This window comes from Diadema antillarum, unplaced genomic scaffold (genome assembly GCF_040938485.1).
Source record: "Diadema antillarum isolate AM-2024a unplaced genomic scaffold, OU_Dant_1.0 seq00001547_RagTag, whole genome shotgun sequence".
Lineage (NCBI taxonomy): Eukaryota > Metazoa > Echinodermata > Echinoidea > Diadematoida > Diadematidae > Diadema > Diadema antillarum.
In genome coordinates this window covers 125,476-135,118 of record NW_027272276.1, presented here as the reverse complement: position 1 = coordinate 135,118, position 9,643 = coordinate 125,476, and the positions used below count along the sequence as shown (strand labels likewise).

The 9,643-nt window shown below is 35.6% G+C and overlaps 1 pseudogene; it reads left to right on the top strand.

The window, feature by feature from the left end:
• The first annotated feature begins 7,217 nt into the window (after positions 1 to 7,217).
• The window catches only part of LOC139710593 (alpha-N-acetylgalactosaminide alpha-2,6-sialyltransferase 3-like), a 28,734-nt pseudogene continuing 26,308 nt past the window's right edge, over positions 7,218 to 9,643 (top strand).

The following is a 9,643-nucleotide window of genomic DNA, read 5'->3' as shown; positions in this document are numbered from 1 at the left end:
TCATTGTGCCATTTTCCTTGTTTGGGCCATTTTCCTTGTTTGGGCCATTTTCCGAAAAAGTGTGCAATAACCATTATATATACAAATGACAAAAATTCAGCATCAGAGACTTCATTTATTTTTTTATGGATACGGAAACTTCAATCCCTTAGGAATATATAACAATCAATGGGTGATTTTGGGGAGCCCTTGTTTTTTCTAGAAACATTTTTAAACATTGAGTCCTTTTTTTTTTGCATGTTAAAACCAAGTATCAGATAGTACGTTACCAGCGGAAGCATCTTCGAAAACTGTTGATTGTCTGCTTATTTCTAGCTTTAAAATGGCAATGCTTATGTTAAACTACGAGTATAAACATTTACAAACATCATGAAAACATTTTGGAGTCAGCCTTGATCTAATCTGTAATAAAAATTAATGATCGTAAGTTATAAAATGAAGTCTAAATAAAAATCAAGAACATATAGATATTTCTGCATGCTTGAAATTTGTTACCCTGATCTAACTTTTCTACCTCAGTGCATTTAAATTATATCAATAATCTCACTGATTACGTATGAAGCTTTATGAACAAGGGTATATACTTCTCAAAAATAGCAAATGCCAGGTAACATCTCTGCAAGTGGCAAGATTGAATAAATTTCGGATCGAAAGAAGAACGGTGCATGTGTGGTAACGGATATATCTGACGCATCAGACGTTCCGTTATATAGTATACAATTTTAAACCTAACACCAATAATGCCAATATATTCATTTTAGCTTGTAAGAACATAACAATATGATTATTTTTGTTAAAACACCGCACTTCCAAACATAAAGAATGTTCTCGTCATAGATAAGGAGATAAGATAACTCTTCAATAAAACTTTGAGATGTACGTGAAATACGAGAGAGAAGCAGGCACAAATTTAATCCACAATATACTTCTTTTCTGATATACTAGTAGTTCCGAAATTTTTTAACATGATACACGGAAGACGGTTAGGATGAAATTGGAAAAGATTGATAAATATGATACACATGAATTCAATTTTCATTTGTTCCTGTCTGTAATAACAATAAAGTATTCATGTTCATTGACACAATAAACTACCGATTAACACGAAGCCCCAATTACTCAAGCATGTGATTCAAAAACCTGATGCAAAACGTTAGACATTCAATTCAATTCAATTCAATTCAATTCAATTCAATTCAATTCAATTTTATTCCACATGCTAAAAAGTATATATAAAAAACACAAATGCAAGTACACGGACATAACATATATTGCACACTAGGTTTACATAAGAAACACAAGGAATGATGCAAACAGCTATAATTAGCATGTGTGGGAACCAGAAAAAGACCATATAGGACTTATCAAAGCCGATTCCCTTACAGAGGCTACAAATTGCAATCAAAGATATACATTTTTAGAATGAATCTATACCGTTATAGAAATTATACACAAAATTGCAAAAAGGACAAAATACACACAAAAGACAAAACAAAACAAAACAAAACAAAAATGCAAATATCCCAATAATCATTCAGCTGCACTTTGGATTAAAAACATTCTATATCTACGTTTAAAAGATGATAATGTAGGACATTAAACAGGTAACTCATTCCAGGACTTAGCTCCATTGTAGTCTTTGAAAACTTATATTGGAAAAAAGGTAAACATATTTAGCACATCTTGTGTTATAACTATGGACTGCACTATTTTGAACGAATAACTTATGGAAGGTTACAGGTAAAACGCCTTTAAAATATGAAAACATAAATATGGCCACTTGTAATTGCACTATTTGATCAATTTCTAAAACTTTCATTTTCTTGAATAATGTTGCAGTGTGCTCAAAAGGGCTTACGTCACAGACTGTTCTTATTGCACGCTTTTGTAATAATAACGGTTTAATAAGTACAATGAAGTGTGACCCCATACTATTGCACAATAAGTTGAATGGGGGAAATCATTGCGTGATATATGGTTAAAAGAATCTTTGAAGGAAGTGTATATTTCAAATAACTCATAACACCTACAATTCTGCTTATCTTAATACAAACATCATTTGTATGGTCTTTCCATGTTAAACCATCATCAATTATCACACCAAGAAATTTAATATCATTCACTTGTTTAACTAACACTACCTATTCACTTGTAAAACATTTTCATATATTACCTTATTCTTTGTTTTAAAATCATATAACATGATTTTTCCATGTTTAATACCCGGCGATTTGCAACAAACCAAGAATATACTTTCTTCATTTCTGTGTTAACCATATGATTGACTTCATGAACATCCCGACCAGAGAAAAATAAGTTTGTGTATCTGCAAATAATATAGAAAACAAAGTAGGACTTACAAATTGCAGATCATTGACAAATAACAAAAAAGGAGGGGATCATAACAGAGCCTTGTGGAACGCCTGTTTTTACATAACACAAATCTGATTATCATTTACAATTGTATATTGTGAACGATCTGATGAATAACTCTTAAACCAATTCAGAGCACTCCCTCTTATTCCATAATATTCCAATATAGTATGATCTATACAATCAGATGCCTTTGTTAAATTCTAAAAACATTCCAACCACAAACTCATGATTTTCAAATGCATTTGATATTTTTTCCATTGATTTGAGTAATGCCATATAAGTGGAATAACCATGTCGAAATCCAAACTGCTGATGATATAAAATATCATTGTTATCAATGAAAGATATCAATCTAGCATAGACTAATTTTTCAAACAATTTGGTGAAAATTGACAACAGCGATATAGGTCTATAGTTTTGTAATTGGTGCTTATCCCCCTTTTTAAAAACTGGAATTACCTTCGCAACTTAAAGCTTCCGAGGGAATTATGCCATTTTCCAAAGATAAATTAAATATTACACATAAAGGTTCCATTACAAAACAAATAGATTTCTTAAATACATTGACATGATGGATATCATCGTCACCAGGACTTTTGTTTATATTCAGATCACTTACAATGGTTAATAATTCGGCAGTTGTGATAGGTTTAAAAAAACATGGATTGGCTTTGTGCAGGTTTGTGCAGGTAAGTATGAATAGATTCAGATGAGGTACATCAGAAATAATATTGCTACCTATAGTGCAAAAATATTCATTAAAATGTTGTGCGACAGACTCTTTATCTTCAATAAGATGACCATTGATTTGTAATGAATCTATACAATTACTCTGTCTTTGTTTATTCATGACGTCATTTATGATAGACCATGTTTTCTTTAAGTTCCCACGCACTTTGTTAAATTTCCAATGATAATATTCATGTTTTCTCTTACGTATTTCCTTATTTACCATATTCCGATATTGCTTAAATTTCTGTTCATTATTAACACCATGGTACGATTCTTAAGATACTTTATACGATACAACAAATACTTCTTTTTACACATTTTCCGTAGTGTACTATCAAACCATGGTTTATCCTTCTTTTTCAATCTGTGTACACACTTCTGCAATGGAAAACACTCATTATAAAACAAGAGATACTTGGCAAGAAAGGCTTCAAATTGTTCATCCACACCGTTTCTGTTTACAACGTGTTCCCAGATATACAAGTTCGAAGCATAATACAAAAATACTGCATGGAGGAGTCATCACAGACACGTTGAAATCTGTTGTGATCTTTATTACTCTTACGATTGCATCTTATAACAGCAAATATCGGTAAATGGTCGCTTATATCACATGTGAATATCCCTGAGACAACAATATTCTCTAGCTTATCAATAAAAATATTATCGAGTAGTGTTGATGTCAGTGTTGTTATTCTAGTGGGTTTTGAGATTACCGGAGAAAGTGAATATGACGAAAACATATCAATAAAGGAATCAGAAAACAACATGGATGAAAGTAAATTAATGTTGAAATCACCAGCCACACAGCAGTTTTTTTTCCCCCTCATAATCTTATGAAAAGGCAATTCTAGGGCATTCAGAAACTGGGGAATATATGCAGCAGGTGGCCTATATACAACCATTACAATAATATTTTCATTATGACAGCATATCTCAATACAAACTGTTTCAATGTTTTCATCAAATAATTCCAAATCTTGTCTTCGTTTAAATTTTAATTCACTATACATATGTAAAAACCCACTCCTCCACCACGTTTATCATTACGTCTATTATCTATAAATATATAATTTGGCAATAGGCAAGATGAGTATTCTTGTGGCTTAAGCCAAGTTTCTGATACAGCAATGAGTGAAAACCTATGTCTGAAATCCTATTGTCATTTTCAGAACTTAAACCTGCAAAGAAGGAAGTGCTCTTGACCTCCTTACCATACCTGCATATTTCCAGGTTGATCGTGCCCGGCGGCAAGGGATCTTTTCGAATTCAAACCAGATCTTTACGAAAAGAATTCTTGTTCTTCTTCTCCTTTTTTTCCTTCTTCTTGTTTTTTTTTTCTTCTTCTTTGTGTTGTTGTGCAGAAAACACTCAAAGGCCTACTAACTGACTGCTATGAGTGATCTTTCGTGTCATCCCAGATCGTAGATCATGTATAATACCGTGTACTCATTTTCCTAGATGTAATTTGTGTATGCCTAGCTGACTGAGAAAGAGACTGTCGAAAGTTCGTTGACATCACTGTATAGCCAATAATGTATAGCATTGCACTTCGACGAAAAGTTTGTTGACATCAGTTTATGGATTACTGTAGTCTAGATTTCTATACACATGAAAGTGATATTCAAACGAACATAATATAAGGACTTGTATTTCCGTGCTGCTGGTGGATACCCTGCAAAGATTCTGCAGATGTTTACAATGCCTGAATTTTTAATGTTGTTTTAAATTGTACTTAATTCTGTATCTGATGTCAGACAATTAGACACCCCCACGCCCCACAAGACTGAAGTGGAATGGAAACCACCCTAGCCCTGCATACAGTAAATCCCTTCGATTCATGGCTTTGGAATCTTGCGCTCTCTATTTCGTGTGTGTTACTACGTTAGTAGCAAATTCGCCCTGTAACAAATCGGCCAAGACAGCGGACAATCCCGCCCTTTGTCATCATGCTGACAGGCCTACTTATACTCGCCATTATCCCCATTATCGTGTCATGCCGCCAATTCCACAATTGTCTTCAGCTCTGTAATACTTGAACTGCTTCATAGTACTTTACAATCCCATATAGAACCAAACCACCCTCATTTGGTTAGTGCATACGTACCTACTGTATATACTGTACGAGGAAGGCAGCCTCGTGAAATTAGCACTATAAAACAGGTCGAACTGCTTTTATTGTTGATAATCACTGCCCTAGGGATCTCAACTCCATTATCTATCAAATGAATGCAGAAGCAGTCCGTATAAAAGCTAATAGGACCCTTGCAACTACTTTGATGATTCCTCAATTCTGATTAATGGTTGAAATCGGGGGCATTTTTATAGAAAGTATCGTATTGAGATCCCTCGATCGTGGTAATAAATTACTCTTGAGAGTAACCTTATGGGGTATATGTAAGCTGTGACTCAATTCGGCATAAACAAAGTGAATAATTTCATAAAAACTTATCTCCTGTCAGGGATTACATGCATGTGATGTCATCAAAATTGCTTCACTATTATATATAATTATTTCACAATAGTGCACTATTGACCACTTTTGTTTATGTGAATGGCAAGTCAAATCTCAGGCTTTGGATATTATTCAATTTTCAGATGACACTTATTTTCATTTCTGATACAGATATTGATAGATTAGATATAAAGCTTATTGAGGAAATGGAAAAGATAGTGATTTGCCTGCAAAATGATAGGGCGAGTATTAAGTCTCATTGTGTTAGTAATGAAAGGTACTTCAACCTGAAGCACAAACTAAGACAAGGCAAACTCTGCAGGGGAACTTTGTAAAGATACCAAAACTTCATATTACAATGTATCTTTAAATATATTGTATTATCAAAAATACTTATTTATACTGTTTTGAGTAACAGATATTGATATTGACTGCAATATTAGGATTACGATAAATAATGAGGACATACAGCGTGTCTCAAGTTTAGGAGTTATACTATGGATGAAAATTATCATGGAATGAACATATGACCACAGTTCTGTGATACTGACTCCCTTGCAATAAATCATCAAAGAGGGCGGGAGTAATGTCCCTGGAAAATACTGTTGTGTAATACTCCAGTACACTTTTGGACTCCACAGCATTATTGTGTTACGTTCCTGGCCAATACCACAGAAAGAATGGGTAGATTATTAAATTACAAAAAGAAGAGGTGCAATATGAATCATGTTATTCAAATCTTCATATCATGTTGTTACTCAGCCAATGTTTTTCTCTCAAAAATTGTGAATGTTGATGTCCCAAATTGTTATTCTCATATTTTTTGTGTTCTCATAACCTTTGATCCCTGTTTCTTTGCAAGAATATTTCACTTTAAATTCGCATATCGTCGTAAAGATAGGCCAGTGTAATAAGCTTTTTGCCAAGGCCCTCTCGCTGTATATGGTGGTGTAAAATGTAATTGTGTAATACCGAAACTCGTTGATAATAATTATTATGGTTATTCAGTATAGGGTTCTTTGTATTGTGGTCATGAATGTTATATAAAATGTGTGAAGCGGATTTCAGAAGGTCCTTGCGTTATCGAGCTCGGCTCACTTCGCTCGCCCATTATAGCCATCATAGGCCCACATCGAGAAGGCCTTGTCAAACGGCTAACATAGGTTTTTGAGTATAATGCAATGGAATCAATAAATTCAGGCTATAAAGTCAAGACCATGCAAGACAGCATGTCTGTGGAACTATATAAAATGATCAGAATGACCGTTAAATTTTGTGATATTCCCTGTCGCTTTTTCTTCTTTTTTAGGCCTATGGTGGCAAAGGCGGAGTTATATTGAGGGCAAATCTGTATCTAAATATTTTGCTTTGATATATGCACTGATGTTACGAACTGAACCCCAAGTGATTCATAAAAGCACTATCGTAATATAATAACATGTTATTCTGACTGTATGGTCCATGTTTTACACAAAGTTGGTATTTTTCGAAACAAGGCTAAGGGGCGATATTGCTGATGGGCGAATTGCGTACGAGTTCGCTGGCTTCCGCGGGGAATGGAGACCGAACTGGTAAATCCAATCGGTCACCGACACAAAAGCGATCAAAACAATGGGACGAGAAACCGTAATGCTATCGACAGCGGTCGCGTAGTCATGTGTGTGTCGTAGGAGCTGAACGTTGATCGAATGCATTCATATTCGCACGTCACAGTACATATATGGTCTCTGACTATCTCCACCCGCGGCCGCCCATCACTATCACCACACTGATCAAGCATTCACTGCATAGTGTGATTACTCTCAGCGGGTGAACTGAAACTACTGTCGGCGCGTGCGATGTCAAGAACTCTCGACGCTAAGTTTTGACGAATTTAGACTAGTGCCAGTATTTGATTGGTTTGTTAGTATTATGTCAGCCAAGAAGGTAAGTCCCTGTCTTTCGATGTGTTTTCTTGATACGCATATGCATAGTCTAGTATGTTTTAGTTGATAAGAAACCTACATGTACATGCACTGATAGCAATCTAACGTTAGACTTAGTGAGTAGTGAGTGGGATCTGTTCAGTCGGTCTGAGTGATGATGAGTGCTGATGATGATGTGCATTTATAGCAACGCCACGGTTTATACTGTACACACGATACTGAATACTGTGTCTGACTACCACTCCACTGCACCCTGACCAGTGTTTTCCTGACTATTAGTGTATTAACAGTTAAACAACACGTTTTAAAATCAGCAGTTGATGAACAAGTTTGTATCTTACCCATACTTCTGGCACTTTCTGCTTCTATTACTTCTACTTTGGTACTCGACAGCATCCATTACCAGGCATCACTCTGAATGTAGCGTTGAGAACTTAACTAAATCAACAATCGACCAGGCCGGGGAATGCCAATTTGAAAATTCAAGAAATTGAAGTCGTCTAGGTTCTCTACTTCTAAATTCTGAAATGTACGAAATTGAGGGCATTCACTGTATGAAGGTGATGATGTGGCATACTCGTGAAATAGGCCCCAGCACTCCACTGCGTGTCCGTACGGCGGCTCGCCTGTTTACTCTTGTGAATTCAACCTCACTGTGTGGAGTATTAAGCATCAACGCATCTGTCGTTTCTACATTGTGGGCAACATTTTGGAGTCATTTCTACATTAGTGGGTGTTTTCTACATTTGTGGGCAATGACTACTTTCTACATTTGTGGACGATTTTCTGCATTATTGGCTGATGTATTTTTACATTTGTGGGTTCAACAAGGTGCTCGTACATTGCATGCTGATGATGAAATTGTATTGATCAGCCATGAGGACCATTAAAGAGGAAATCCACCCCCAAAATAAATAAACTTTAAAAGAAAGAGAAAAATATTCTTTGGAGAAAAATACAAAAATGACAAAAATCAGATAAGGAAAAAAGAAGAATCAAATATCAGTGGCATTTTGAAATTTCACGTTTTTCGGAAGACATTTCTTGATCAGCCCTTACGAATTGAGCAAGTTGACATTGTCATACTCTCACATTTCCTATTCATTTCATATACTACAAAGATGACAAAAATCTCATGATCAGCTGTAGAACCTATTCAACTTGCCTTAAAACCACCCAAAATAATTAAAGAGAAAATGTCAACTCTAATATACACTGTATCTTGCCCTTGGTGGGAGACCATGCTTTAACTATTACACAACATTGTACATGTATTAGCTAAAAATAACAATCCCCCCCGAATTTCATGAAAGATTGTGAGGGTATCGTCAGCACGCTCATTTGAATATACAATATGTATATTCAAGAAAGAACAGGTCGAGAAATTTTTTCCAAAAGAAAGTGAAATTTCAAAATGTCATATCTTCCTGATTTCTTATCTGATTTTTGTCATTTTGGTATTGTTCTGTAAGGCATATTTTTCTCAGATTTATTTTGAAGTCTTATTTATTTTTGGGATGTACACTGTACAGTATAAACTACAGCCACACGCATTCATGTCTTTGCGATCCAGCTACACATGTGTTGTTGTATCAACAGCCTATTCCACTCGCTGGATACAGCCACACACGCAGAAGACAGATTTATGTATAGAAATTGGTACCTCAGTCCTTGTAAACCACTTTGCCACATATCAGTGCCATCACTACAGTGGTATCCCATGAACCACCATGCATTGTGTTACAGAAAATTGCCATGATCATTGTGCAAAGTGTGAGGAAGTCTGTGATCCTGAAAATACATTGTAGCTTCCATTTTTGTCGAGCCCACCAGAGGTGAGGGGAGACTAAGCGTCTGTCCGTCCGTCCGTCCGTCGTCTGTCCGGAACACTACAAAAAAGTTTCACATTTTACCATATATGAAGGTCACCTCAAGGTCAAAGCTCACAGGCAGGGGTCAATGAACTTTCCATAGGGCCCTATGTTAAGTTTTTATGGCACGTTTCTATTATGGGTCATAACTTTTGATCCATAGGTCCGTTTGTGACTTAACTTGGATGGTAGATGTCCCTTGGGGAGTGGATGGTCACCACAAGGTCAATGGTCACAAGCATGGGTCAACGAACTTTTAGAGCCCAATGTTAAGTTTTTATGGC